We start from the raw sequence: 13,696 nt of genomic DNA on the forward strand, positions 1-13,696 counted from the left end.
ATAATATTAAGATCAGTCGTACGATCGTTTTTGCGAACTTTTTAGGATTACGAAGCTTTTGGGAAACCCGGGCCTGGCTGTTCAATGAAGAGAAAGAGAAAATGTAGAAGAAATAAACACGTTAAGAATCCGTAGAAGGTAGGACTCTCATTATGTTTTTAGGACTATTATTATGTTGTAATGTTCAGTTGTCCAATCAGCGGAGAGGGGCGTTACCGTTTTTTCATTTTTCAGATTTTAATATATATATATATATATATATATATATATATATATATATATATATATATATATATATATATATATATATATATATATATATATATAACGAATTATACGAAGGTACATGGACAATGTACAGCTGAGGTGCGCGAGCTGATAAAGCACGAGTGAAAATACAGATAATCACTGGAAAGATTGTAGCTCGGTCAGGTGTCAACAACAAGTAAATAAAACCATGCACATTTATACTGTCCCTTTCATTCTTCAACAGTACAGGCACATGCACTCTTTGCGAGTGAATAATGGCTCTCACTGTGGTTCGCTTGAGTCCCAAATCTTTAGAAATGGCTTTATAACCTTTTACAGGCTGATAGGTCTCAATTACTTTCTTGCTCATTTGTTTCAGAATTCATTTGAATTTAGGCATGATTTCTAGCTTTTGAGCATCTTTTGGTGTACTTCACTTTGTCAGGCAGGTCCTATTTCAGAGATTTGTTGATTGTGAACAGGTGTGACAGTAATCAGGTCTGAGTGTGGCCAGAGAAACTGAACTCAGGTGTGATAAACCACAGTTTTAACAGAGGAGCAAACAATTCTTCACACAGGGCCATGTAGTTTTGGATTTATTCCGCTTAATAATAAAAAACCTTCATTTAAAAACTGCATGGTGTGTTTACTCGTGTTGTCTTTGACTTATATTTAAATTTGTTTGATGATCTGAAACATTAAAGTGTGGCAAACATGCAAAAAGATAAAAAGAAAAAAAGAAATCAGGAACACTTTTTAATCTTCATTATTGTTAGTCAGTGCTAGAAACATGTCAGTGTGGCTTGTTCTGATGCATTCGAAGGTTATAGAAAGGAAGATATGACCAAAACTGCAAAGGAAGATGATTGGTTAAGAGTCAGATACACACTGTGCAAACAAGTAGCCTACTATTTCTGCAACGTTTAGTTTAAAATAACTTTGATTGCCTTTATTATGAACAGTGAAGTGAAATATGATTCTGTACTTTAATTCCATCAGTCAGTTCACTGTTGGACTATTTTTCAGACTGAAAATAGTTCTCTCAGGCTGAAAAAAAAAAAAAAAATGCAAAAGTGACCCTGGAGCACAAAACCAGTCCAAATTGAGATCTTTACGTCATTTCAAAGCTGAATAAATCATCTTTCCATTGATGTATGGTTTTTTTATGATATGACAATATTAGGTTGAGATACAACTCTTTGAAAATCTGGAATCCAAGGGAGCAAAAAACCTAATATTGAGAAAATCATCTCTAAAGTTGTCCAAATGAATTCTTAGCGATGCATATTACTAATAAAAAAATAAGCTTTGTTATATTTACAGTAGGAAATTTAGTAAATATCTTCATGGAAAATGATCTTTACTTAATAATCTAATGATTTTTTATTACGTAAAAATGATCATTAACTTGGAAATGACCATAGTTCGCTGAAAAGATGAAAAGAACAATACTCTAAAAACTGAAGGTGCCTCAGAAATCCTTTTGAGTGCTGGAGGAACTTAATCATTTATTTTAAGTGCCTCGAAGCTCTTTTTCTCATCATATTGTTCCTGGAGGAACCATTCTAGTCTTTGCAGTTCATGTAAGAACTCTTTGGATGTTTGAAGCACTTTGTTTCCAGTTCTGAGCTTCTGGAGTCACTCCTTCATTACACGAGAACTCAACATCCATGTTACATGTAACAGAGGTTATCTAGTAAGATATTAGCATAGTTTTCGAGTAATTACATTAGTTTTTTTTTTTTTGATCATTTTCTCTCCTCAGAGCATCCAGTATAACTTACATGAGTTCTCTTAAAATCTCAAAGGGTTCACAGAGCAGCACGATGTAAGTATTTATTTATTTGACATTGAAATAACTGAAATGTTGTTTTGTTCTTTTTTTCTTTTATTATCTTCTGAGAAATCCTAGCCTTGCCGAACCTGTTACATGATGATCCTGCTGTGCTGGACTTTATATGATAAATGAGGTAAGTCTGAGTTTGTGCACGTGTGTATACATATATATAGTGTACACACACACATTACATACACTGTGTGTGTTATTGTAATAGACATTGTGCATTTAATTACTCCACAACCATTAATCAATTCATTAATATGACAAAAATAGTCTTGAGCTTTGCTGACATCTAATGGAAAATGTTAGGTACTGCACCTAAACAAATCCTAAAAGCTTTTGAAGATATCAGTTTAAGATAAGTTTAACGTTTTATAAAATATTTCTAGTATAAAAATGTTGTCATGAACTAAAACCTCTATAAAATTTCTGTTTCACTGAAACTTTTTTTTTTTCAGCTCAACAATGAACTGCCAAAGTTTGTCCTTTAAATGAGGCCGAACTTATTTCTGTGCTTCAAAACTTCCAATTTTTAATGAAAGTTTTTTTTTTGACACTGACATTTGTGTCCTCTAAATACCTCCAAAAACAGTGACCAGAAATGTTAGTTAATTCTCAGGTTTTCCTAACAAGCAACAATGTTTTTGTAAATAATCCCAAAACCATAACCAATGATTTTTTTAACACGACTTAACAAAAAAAGAAGCCCAAATTAGTGTAAAACACGTGGTAAACATTGACAATGGATTTGTCCTAATTATTTTCAGATTTACATGTGGTAAACAAAAGCTATAGAATAATATGAAAATATTGAGTATAATAATATGAAACTAGATAGTAAAGTTTGTTTTCAAACTTTAGGTTGGCTTGAAAAAGCCTGTCCAGAAAGTTTGAAAAATTTAGAAAGTTTGAAAAGCTTAAAAAGTTTAAAAAGATTTAAAAGTTTGAAAAGTTAAGAAGTTTAAAAAAGAAAGTGATTAACATATTACTAGCATTATAAGCAAGTGACTACCATGTCGTTAGCATGATTAGCAAAGTTGCTAACATGTTTCTAGCATGTTGCTAGCATGATTTTAGCATGATTAGCATGTTGCTAGCATGTTTCTAGCATCTGACTAGCATTTGCTAGCATGATTTAAGCAGGATTAGCATGATGCTATCATGTTTCTAGCATGATTAGCATGCGACTAGCATGTTGCTAGCATGTTTTTTAGCATGTTGCTAGCATGTTTCTAGCATGATTAGCATGTGGCTAGTATGTTTATAGCATGATTAGCATGCTGCTAGCATGTCGCTAACATTTAACAAGCATGATTAGCATGTTGTTAACATTTTTCTAGCATGATTAGCATGTTGTTAGCATGTTTCTAGCATGATTAGCATGTTGCTAGCATGTCGCTAGCATTTTGCTAGCATGATTAGAATGTTGCTAGCATATTTGTAGCATGATTAGCATGTTGCTAGCATTTTTCTAGCATGATTAGCATGTTGCTAGCATGTCGGTAGGTTGATTAGCATGTTACTATCATGTTTCTAGCATGATTAGCATGTGGCTAGCATGTTGCTAGCATTTTTGTAGCATGATTAACATGTTGTTGGCATGTTGGTAGCATTTTGATAACATGGTTAGCATGTTGCTAGCATGTCGCTAGCATTTTGTTAGCATGATTAGCATGTTGCTAGAATGTTTCTAGCATGATTAGTATGTGGCTAGTATGTTTCTAGCATGATTAGCATGTTGTTAACATGTTGGTAGCATTTTGCTAACATGATTAGCATGCTGCTAGCATGTCGCTAGTATTTAACCAGCATGATTAGCATGTTGCTAACATTTTTCTAGCATGATTAGCATGTTGTTAGCATGTTTCTAGCATGATAAGCATGTTGCTAGCATCTCGCTAGCATTTTGCTAGCATGATTAGAATGTTGCTATCATATTTGTAGCATGATTAGCATGTTGCTAGCATTTTTCTAGCATGATTAGCATTGTTGCTAGCATGTCGTTAGCATGTTACTAGCATGTTTCTAGCATGATTAGCCTGTGGCTAGCATGTTGCTAGCATTTTTGTAGCATGATTAGCATGTTGTTGGCATTCCGGTAGCATTTTGATAACATGATTAGCATATCACTGGCATTTTGCTAGCATGATTAGCATGTTACTAGCATGTTTTTAGCATGATTACCATGTTACTAGCATGTTTCTAGCATGATTAGCATGTGGCTAGCCTGTTGCTAGCATTTTGTTGGCACGTCGGTAGCATTTTGCTAACATGATAAGCATGTTGCTAGCATGTCGCTAGCATTTTGCTAGCATAATTAGCATGTTGCTAGCATGTTTATCATGTCGCTAGCATGTTTGTAGCATTATTAGCATTTTGATAACATGTTTCTAGTATGATTAGCATTGTAGCTAGCATGTTGCTAGCATTTTTGTAGCATTAAATGTAGATTAACATGTTGCTAGCATGTATGTACATGACTAAAGCCAGCTTGACAGTGGCCAAAACCACTTTAAACCATGTTAGAAGTATGTTTCTAGTCTGATTAGCAAGTTACTAGCATGTTATTAACATGTTTCTATGATAATCTAGTTAAAACCAGTTGATTCAGTAAAGAAAACCAGCTAAGACCAGCTAAAGCCAGCTTGACAGTGGCCAAAACCCCTTTAAATCATGTTAGAAGTATGTTTCTAGTCTGATTAGCAAGTTACTAGCATGTTATTAACATGTTTCTATGATAATCTAGTTAAAACCAGTTGATTCAGTAAAGAAAACCACCTAAAACCAGCTAAGACCAGCTAAAGCCAGCTTGACAGTGGCCAAAACCACTTTAAACCATGTTAGAAGTATGTTTCTAGTCTGATTAGCAAGTTACTAGCATGTTATTAACAGGTTTCTATGATAATCTAGTTAAAACCAGTTGATTCAGTAAAGAAAACCATCTAAAACCAGCTAAGACCAGCTAAGGCCTGCGTGACAGTGGCCAAAACCACTTTAAACCTTGTTAGAAGTATGTTTCTAGTCTAATTAGCAAGTAACTAGCATGTTGTTTTCATTTTTCTATACTAAACCACCTAACACCAGCTAAGGCCAGCGTGACAGTGGCCAAAACCACTTTAAAACCATGTTTCTAGTCTGATTAGTGAGTAACTAGCATGTTGTTAGCATGTTTCTACGCTAATCTGGCCAAAACCAGCTAAAAACAGTGGATTCAGTAAAAACCAGCTAAAACCCAGCTAAAACCCAGCTAAGACCAGCGTGAGGGGGGTCAAAACCACTTAAAAACCAGTTTGGTAGACTAGCCAAAACAACTGATCAGCTTAGGCTGGTTTTAGCTGTATTCTCAGTAGAGAGTTTTTAAGGTTTGCAATGGTAGTAGACAGCTTAAATACATTATAAGTCTTATTTTTCAAAAGTTTGTACCCCCTCAATGAAAGTCTATGGGATTTAAGGTGGTTTTGGTAGTTTGGTTTACGAAAACCATAAGCCGGATCAGTTAGAAAAGATATAGCAACCCGAGTCAGACCAGTCTGAAGGTCTGACCCGAGTTTGGTGGTTCTAGCTTGAAAGCTCTAGGAGGAGATAGTGTTTAAAATTTGGCTCAGAATAATAATAATAATAACTAGAATTAAAAGTTAGTGAACTAACTTTGATGTTGGCTTGGCCATCTTGGCCATGGGGCAAAAGAGCCACAGTACTTGTGTGCCCAACATTCTTGAGTTGCCCCGCTGCAAAAAAATAAAATAATAATACCATAAAATACCAATGTGTCCCTGAGCAAGACACTTAACCTCTAGTTGCTCCAGAGGCGTGCGACCTCTGACATATATAACAATTGTAAGTCGCTTTGGATAAAAGCGTCAGCTAAATGAATAAATGTAAGTGTAATGTAAATAAAAAAATACACCTGCAACAGTCTTTTTCCATGGTCCATTGCGGTTTTCTTTTTTAATAAAAAGCCTAAGCTATGATAACAGCTAAGACAGGGTTGTCTAGCTGAATGCAAAAAAAGTCACGCAAAAACCATAATCTCCTAAATACCATTCAATTTAATCTTATTTTAATAGTACTGACAACATATTTTAAGTTATCACACATTACTGAAACATTTAAGAAGGGACACTATTTATAGTATACTTAGGCGTGTCAAGAGCTAAACAAAAAGTCCTGTTTCATTACAAAATACTGTAACTTTTATAAACTTTATACTATCACCACAAAATGTTTATTAATATTTATTATAAAATAAATATTTCATAAAACTGAAACTTAAATATATTATTTCTATAGGCTATACAAAACAGAAAAGAAAAAAGACTAAATAATAAGGCTGAATAAGCTGATCTATAGCATGTTAAATGGTGGTTGCCTGTCTATGAATGGTAGCCTACAGCCCTCTAAGCTCACAGAAGTGGTTTGACCCAAGTCCTCAGCAGCCAATGACATTGACCTCTTCAAACTGATTTTTAACGTTTACTTCACGTGTATTTAACACGTGAAATACACGTTAAATACCCGCTGATTTTTCACGTATATTTGACCCTCTTGGCCTTCCATACAGATTAGACGTGAAAAAAGGACATTGCGTTGTTTTGATATGGATTACTTTATCACAGAATATTTGTTCGGGAGAACTTGTTTGGTTTAAAAGTAGACATGTCAAGTTTTCTATAGATATATCTCTCATGTCTCTTCGTTGAGTATTCATGGAGTTACAGTTCATTTTAATGTCGTGTTTGTAAATGAAGATCAGCGCAGACCAAAAGGCTGCAGACAGCACACCTTGTTTGTTATCTTTATTTTATAAGTGCCCAAAGTTTTGTTGTTATTATGTTTGTATCCAAAAAAAGTAGACCCTTTACAGAGACACGTTAAAATTCACGTCTATTTGACCCTCTTGGCCTTCCATACACATTAGACGTGAAAAATGGACATCGCGTTGTTTTGATATGGATTACTTTATCACAGAATATTTGTTCGGCAGCACTTGTTTTGTTTAAAAGTAGACATGTCAAGCTTTCTATAGATATATCTCTCATGTCTCTTCGTTGAATATTCATGGAGTTACAGTTCATTTTAATGACGTGTTTGTAAATGAAGATCAGCGCAGACCAAGGCTGCACCTTGTTTGTTATATTTATTTTATAAGTGCACAAAGTTTTGTTGTTATTATGTTTGTATCCAAAAAAAAAGTAGACCCTTTACAGATTCGATTGATGTATTGCTCGATTAAAACTGAAAGTTTAATTTAAGTAAATTTCGGGGTTATCAGGAGAAAATGACTCAAAACGCGTATATGCGTTAATAGACTCCAGAGTTAAAAGGATGTCGTGACTTTTTTTCCTTCCAGTATTCATAAGCTGTATCACGCTGTCAAATTATATTTCATTTTGCACACATAAACAGTTCAAAAACACCTGAATTCTGCTCTTGTTGTGTTCTAATGGGTGGATTCGTGCAATTCGCTGTGATATTATTTTTGGAAGCGCTCATTTCTCTCTCGTCTTTCTCTCTGTTCTTTGGCCAGAGACATAATTTACGTTATAAAACGTATTCTTAAAATACACATTTCTGTTTTAATAAATGGTCATATTAAATCATAGCATAACACATAAGTAGGTACAAAAATAATCAGTGATGCATGCGACCCTTTTGGTCTCAGTGTAGCTCCCTGCTTTACCATGTTATGCAACGCTGAGCAATCGCTGCGATGTTCAGCCTGACAGATAAATCTCACAAGCACATATAAACACTCATTTTCATGTGTATAATATATTCTTCTAATTGTTTTGTGCCGTTTCGCTGCAGTGTTTTAATGTGAAAGGCTGTAATTTCTCTGTGGACTTCAAGTGTTCAGAGAAATACATCGCTAGCTCGCGGGCAGTTGGCTGCCGCGAATATATCATGTTATTACTTTAAACAGTTCAGAAACATCTGAATTTAGCTCTTGGTGTGCTCTAACGTGTGGATTGCGTGCAATCGCCGTTTTAAAAGGTCTTAAATAAGAATAAATTCGCTCGTTGTGAGCTCTAAGAGACAATGCCTCCAGCAGCTGACCAGCCGTGATTCTTCTCTCGTCTGACTGGTCTCTGCCCAGAAATAAATTATTAATAAGCCCTGACCCCTGTAATCAGATATGTTGGTTTAGCTTGTCAGTTTGAGGGAAATTGTATTATTTACTTGTATTTTTAACCAATGTAAAAGTGAAAGTAAACAAAACTCCGGGTATTGCAACCAGTAGGGGCGCGATTTTTCTCAGACAATGGAAGTCTATGGGTAATGAGTTTTTACATTTAAAAATTAATAAAAAAAAAACTTTAAGTCTGATCATTCTGAAAAGATATAGCAACCTGCACCGCTCTATCCCGCAGGTGTCTGCCGAGTTTGGGGCTTGTGGCTTTAAAGCCCTAGGAGGAGTAGCGTTTAGAATTTCTGTGTCAGAAAAATAATAATAAGAAAAAGAAGAAGTTTAAATAGCATAACAGTATGTTGGCTTGTTGCCAAGCCAACATAACTAGAATTAAAAGTTAGTGAACTAACTTTGATGTTGGCTTGGCCATCTTGGCCATGGGGCAAAAGAGCCACAGTACTTGTGTGCCCAACATTCTTGAGTTGCCCCGCTGCAAAAAAATAAAATAATAATACCATAAAAAATACACCTGCAACAGTCTTTTTCCATGGTCCCTTGCTTTTTTCTTTTTTAATAAAAAGCCTAGGCTATGATAACAGCTACGACAGGGTTGTCTAGTTGAATGCAAAATAACCATAAATCATAATCTCCTAAATACCATTCAATTTAATCTTATTTTAATAGTACTCACAACATATTTTAAGTTATCACACATTACTGAAAAATTCAAGAAGGGACACTATATATAGTATACTTCGGCGAGTCAAGAGCTAAACAAAAAGTCCTGTTTCATTACAAAATACTGTAACTTTTATAAACTTTATACTATCACCACAAAATTTTAATTACTATTTATTATAAAATAAATATTTCATAAAACTGAAACTTAAATATATTATTTCTATAGGCTATACAAAACAGAAAAGAAAAAAGACCAAATAATAAGGCTGAATAAGCTGATCTATAGCATGTTAAATGGTGGTTGCCTGTCTATGAATGGTACACCCCTCTAAGCTCACAGAAGTGGTTTGACCCAAGTCCTCAGCAGCCAATGACATTGACCTTGTACTTCAGTGTATTTCACGTAAAATACATGTTAAATGCCCGCTGATTTTTCACTTGTAAACAACACGTATTTAACACGTTAAATAATATTGGATATAACATTGGAGTAATATAGTATTTTAAGAAGCTCTTAAAAAAATATATAAATGACTTTACCATGTTGTGCAGCGCCGATAAATAAATAATATTAAATACGTGTTGTCTACGCATGAAATACAGGTATTTAACGTGTTGTTGACGCGTTAAAATTCATGTGTATTTGACCCTCTTGGCCTTCCATACACATTAGATATAATGAAAGGAGACGTGAAAAAAGGACATCGCTTTGTGTTGATATGGATTACTTTATCACAGAATATTTGTTCGGGAGCACTTGTTTAGTTTAAAAGTAGACATGTCAAGCTTTCTATAGATATATCTCTCATGTCTCTTTGTTGAGTATTCATGGAGTTACAGTTCATTTTAATGACGTGTTTGTAAATGAAGATCAGCGCAGACCAAGGCTGCAGACAGCACACCTTGTTTGTTATCTTTATTTTATAAGTGCCCAAAGTTTTGTTGTTATTATGTTTGTATCCAAAAAAAGTAGACCCTTTACAGAGACACGTTAAAATTCACGTGTATTTGACCCTCTAGGCCTTCCACACATTAGACGTAAAGAAATGACATTGCGTTGTTTTGATATTACTTTATCACAGAATATTTGTTTGCACGGCTCAACAAACACCTGGATTTTGCTCTTGTTTTGTTCTAATGAGTGGATTGTGTGCATTAATATTTTAAGAAGCTCTTAAAAATATATATAAATGACTATACCATGTTGTGACGATGGATAGCAATTGATGTGACGTTCAGAACTTCAGCCTGACAGATAAAATCTCACAAGCACATATAAACACTCATTTTCATGTGTATAATATATTCTTCTAATTGTTTTGTGCCGTTTCGCTGCAGGGTTTTAATGTGAAAGGCTGTGAATTCTCTATTTAGACTTCAAGTGTTCAGAGAAATACATCGCGAGCTCGCGGACATTTGGCTGCCGCGAATATATCATGTTATTACTTTAAACAGTTCAGAAACATCTGAATTCAGCTATTGGTGTGTTCTAACGTGTGGATTGCGTGCAATCGCCGATATAATTTAATAATAAAAGGTCTTAAATAAGAATAAATTCGCTCGTTGTGTGCTCCGTGGAGACAGCCTGAGCTGAGCAGCCGTGATTCTTCTCTGGTCTTTCTGACTTCTCTCTGCCCAGACATCAAGTATTCATAAGCTGTATCACGCTGTCAAATTATATTTCATTTTGCACACATAAACAGTTCAAAAACACCTGAATTCTGCTCTTGTTGTGTTCTAATGGGTGGATTAGTGCAATTCGCTGTGATATTATTTTTGGAAGCGCTTAAAAAATGCTGATGAAGGGCTCATTTCTCTCTCGTCTTTCTCGCTGTTCTTTGGCCAGAGACATAATTTATAAATGAGATCTGACCCGGTAATAATAACATATGTTGGTTCAGCTTGTAAGTGTGAATGAAATGTGTAGCCTATTTATTTGTCTGATCTCGCCCCGAAACGCGGCTGTCATGTGGACTTCAAGTGTTCGGAGAAATACATCGCGAGCTCGCGGGCAGTTGGCTGCCGCGAATATATCATGTTATTACTTTAAACAGTTCAGAAACATCTGAATTTAGCTCTTGGTGTGTTCTAACGTGTGGATTGCGTGCAATCGCTGTTTTAAAAGGTCTTAAATAAGAATGAATTCGCTCGTTGTGAGCTCCGTGGAGACAGCAGCAGTGATTCTTCTCTCATCTTTCTGACTGCTCTCTGCCTAGAAATCAATTATTAATGAGCCCTGACCCCTGTAATAATCAGATATGTTGGTTTAGCTTGTCAGTTTGAGGGAAATTGTATTATTTACTTGGTATTTTTAAACGGTTTAAAAGTGAAACGAAACCCGACTCCTCCCTTAATCTCGGTTATTGCAACTAGGGGCGCAATTTTTCTCAGATAATGTAAGTCTATGGGTAATGTATTTTGATATTTAAAAATTAATTTAAAAAAAAAACGTCTTTACGTCTGATCAGTCTGAAAAGATATAGCACACACCACCGCTCTATCCCGCAGGTGTCTGCCGAGTTTGGGGCTTGTGGCTTTAAAGCCCTAGGAGGAGTAGCGTTCAGAATTTCCGTCAGAAAAATAATAATAAGAAAAAGAAGAAGAAGAAGAAGTTTAAATAGCATAACAGTATGTTGGCAACAAGCCAACATAATAATAAGATTAAATAGTAGATCAGTAAGTTGGCTTTTTCAAGCCAACTTAATAAATGTTTTATGACCTTCGTTTGTGATGTTATGTGATATTTATTATGTTGGCTTGGCAACAAGCCAACATACTGTTATGCTATTTAAACTTCTTCTTTTTTTTCTTATTATTATTTTTCTGACAGAAATTCTGAACGCTACTCCTCCTAGGGCTTTAAAGCCACAAGCCCCAAACTCGGCAGACACCAGCGGGATAGAGCGGTGGTGTGTGCTATATCTTTTCAGAGTGATCAGACTTAAAGTTTTTTTTTTATTAATTTTTAAATGTCAAAATTCATTACCCATAGACTTACATTGTCTGAGAAAAATTGCGCCCCTACAGTTGCAATGACATTTAGGGGCGGAGTCGGGTTTCGTTTCACTTTTAAACTGGTTAAAAATACTGCTGCTCAGCCCAGGCTGTCTACACGGAGCCGAGAACTAGCGAATTCATTCTTATTTAAGACCTTTTAAAAACGCGATTACACGCAATCCACACGTTAGAACACACCAAGAGCTAAATTCAGATGTTTCTGAACTGTTTAAAGTAATAACATTATATATTCGCGGCAGCCAACTGCTCGCGAGCTGGCGATGTATTTCTCTGAACACTTGAAGTCCACAGAGAATTTACTAATAAATAATTAATTGCTTGTGAGATTTCTCTGTCAGGCTTAACGTCACAGCAATTGCTCAGCGTTGCATAACATGGTAAAGCAGGGAGCTACACTGAGACCAAAAGGGTCGCATGCATCACTGATTATTTTTGTACCTACTTATGTGTTATGCTATGATTTAATATGACCATTTATTAAAACAGAAATGTGTATTTTAAGAATACGTTTTATAACGTGCTCCGAGCATTCAACACATCAAGTTGGCTTCAGCCCCGCGCTGCGGGAAACTGAACTGAGCCGCTGATGGCGCGTGTGCACGAGAGAGAGCCGCGCGTATCGCGGACAGGGACAGCAACACTGAAGAGAGCTGTCGTTCAGGACGTTCACTTCCTCCTGGACCTGAACGAACAAATTCAAATCGCAGTTTAAATAAACAGAAAAAAGAGCGAAAAGCAAAAGAGCTCAATTCAGCAGCGCGGTGTTGTTCAGGGAGCAAGCAGAGACGCGTCTCAAAGTCTTCTTGCTTTTGTACCGACAACAAATACATACAAAATATGTCGAAATACCCGTGTTGGAAAGTGTGTTCGAATAAGTATGTGGTTATGTCTTAAGTGAAAGTAAAGATTTGCAAAAAAAAAAATCGGATGTGTATCATCATAATGGATGCGTTTGTCTCTTAAAGGGACCGCGCCTAATTTACTAGCTCTGCTGTCAGTGTCTTTAATGTATGAAAATGAAAGTAATCACTCACTGCTCTTGACTGAATTACCTTGTAGTACAAGAATTTATCCAAAGTCAATCCAAAAATAAGATAGAATTGTTTTACTAGTGGGTGCAGGCCACTAGTTCATTTATGTAAGTGAGTATGGCAAAATAGTGATCTGTGAAATATTATACCCACTAAAGACAGTAGGCTACCAGTGAAATTGATTTAAAAAAATAATAATTAAGGACCTGCCCATGTTTTGCTTAAGTGTTTCTTTCTTTAATTGTTAATGCAACCTTTTCACACCACAGACTGAACCAAATTAAGCATTTCTTGCTTGGTAACTGTTCAACAAAGTATTGATAGTTGTGTAAATATTGTCATACTGACAGTCTGAAGTTTTGGTTGATTCCATTACATATCTTTTTATCAAAGTTATCCGAAATTATCAAGATGAATTTGTTCTGAGTTATTGTCATATATTATTACCAGTTTCTAAACTACAGCAAATAAACTGTGATTATGTGAGAAATGTTGAAGGTGTCTGAATACATTTTGGTTTGATTGTGTATTTTATCTTACAGTGAAGACTATGCAGTGCTATTTTACATTAACAAAAACAAACTTAAAAAAAGTAAACATTATGTAAATAGCACAAATAAATAAATAGAATGAACATACAGTACAAATTAAACAATTTTAAACAGTGTGTAACTGCATCATCTATACAAACCATTGTGCTTGGACCCCTTATGATCTCCTTGATTTAAAATGCATTGTTTCAGTAAT

At 35.3% G+C, this 13,696-nt stretch overlaps 1 long non-coding RNA gene across 1 annotated transcript in view; it reads left to right on the plus strand.

Annotated features, from left to right (window-relative positions):
* Positions 1-13,696, plus strand: part of LOC128022000 (uncharacterized) — a 220,653-nt gene that overhangs the window by 101,924 nt on the left and 105,033 nt on the right. The window lies entirely within an intron of this gene.

This window comes from Carassius gibelio, chromosome A11 (genome assembly GCF_023724105.1).
Source record: "Carassius gibelio isolate Cgi1373 ecotype wild population from Czech Republic chromosome A11, carGib1.2-hapl.c, whole genome shotgun sequence".
NCBI classification, from domain to species: Eukaryota; Metazoa; Chordata; class Actinopteri; order Cypriniformes; family Cyprinidae; genus Carassius; species Carassius gibelio.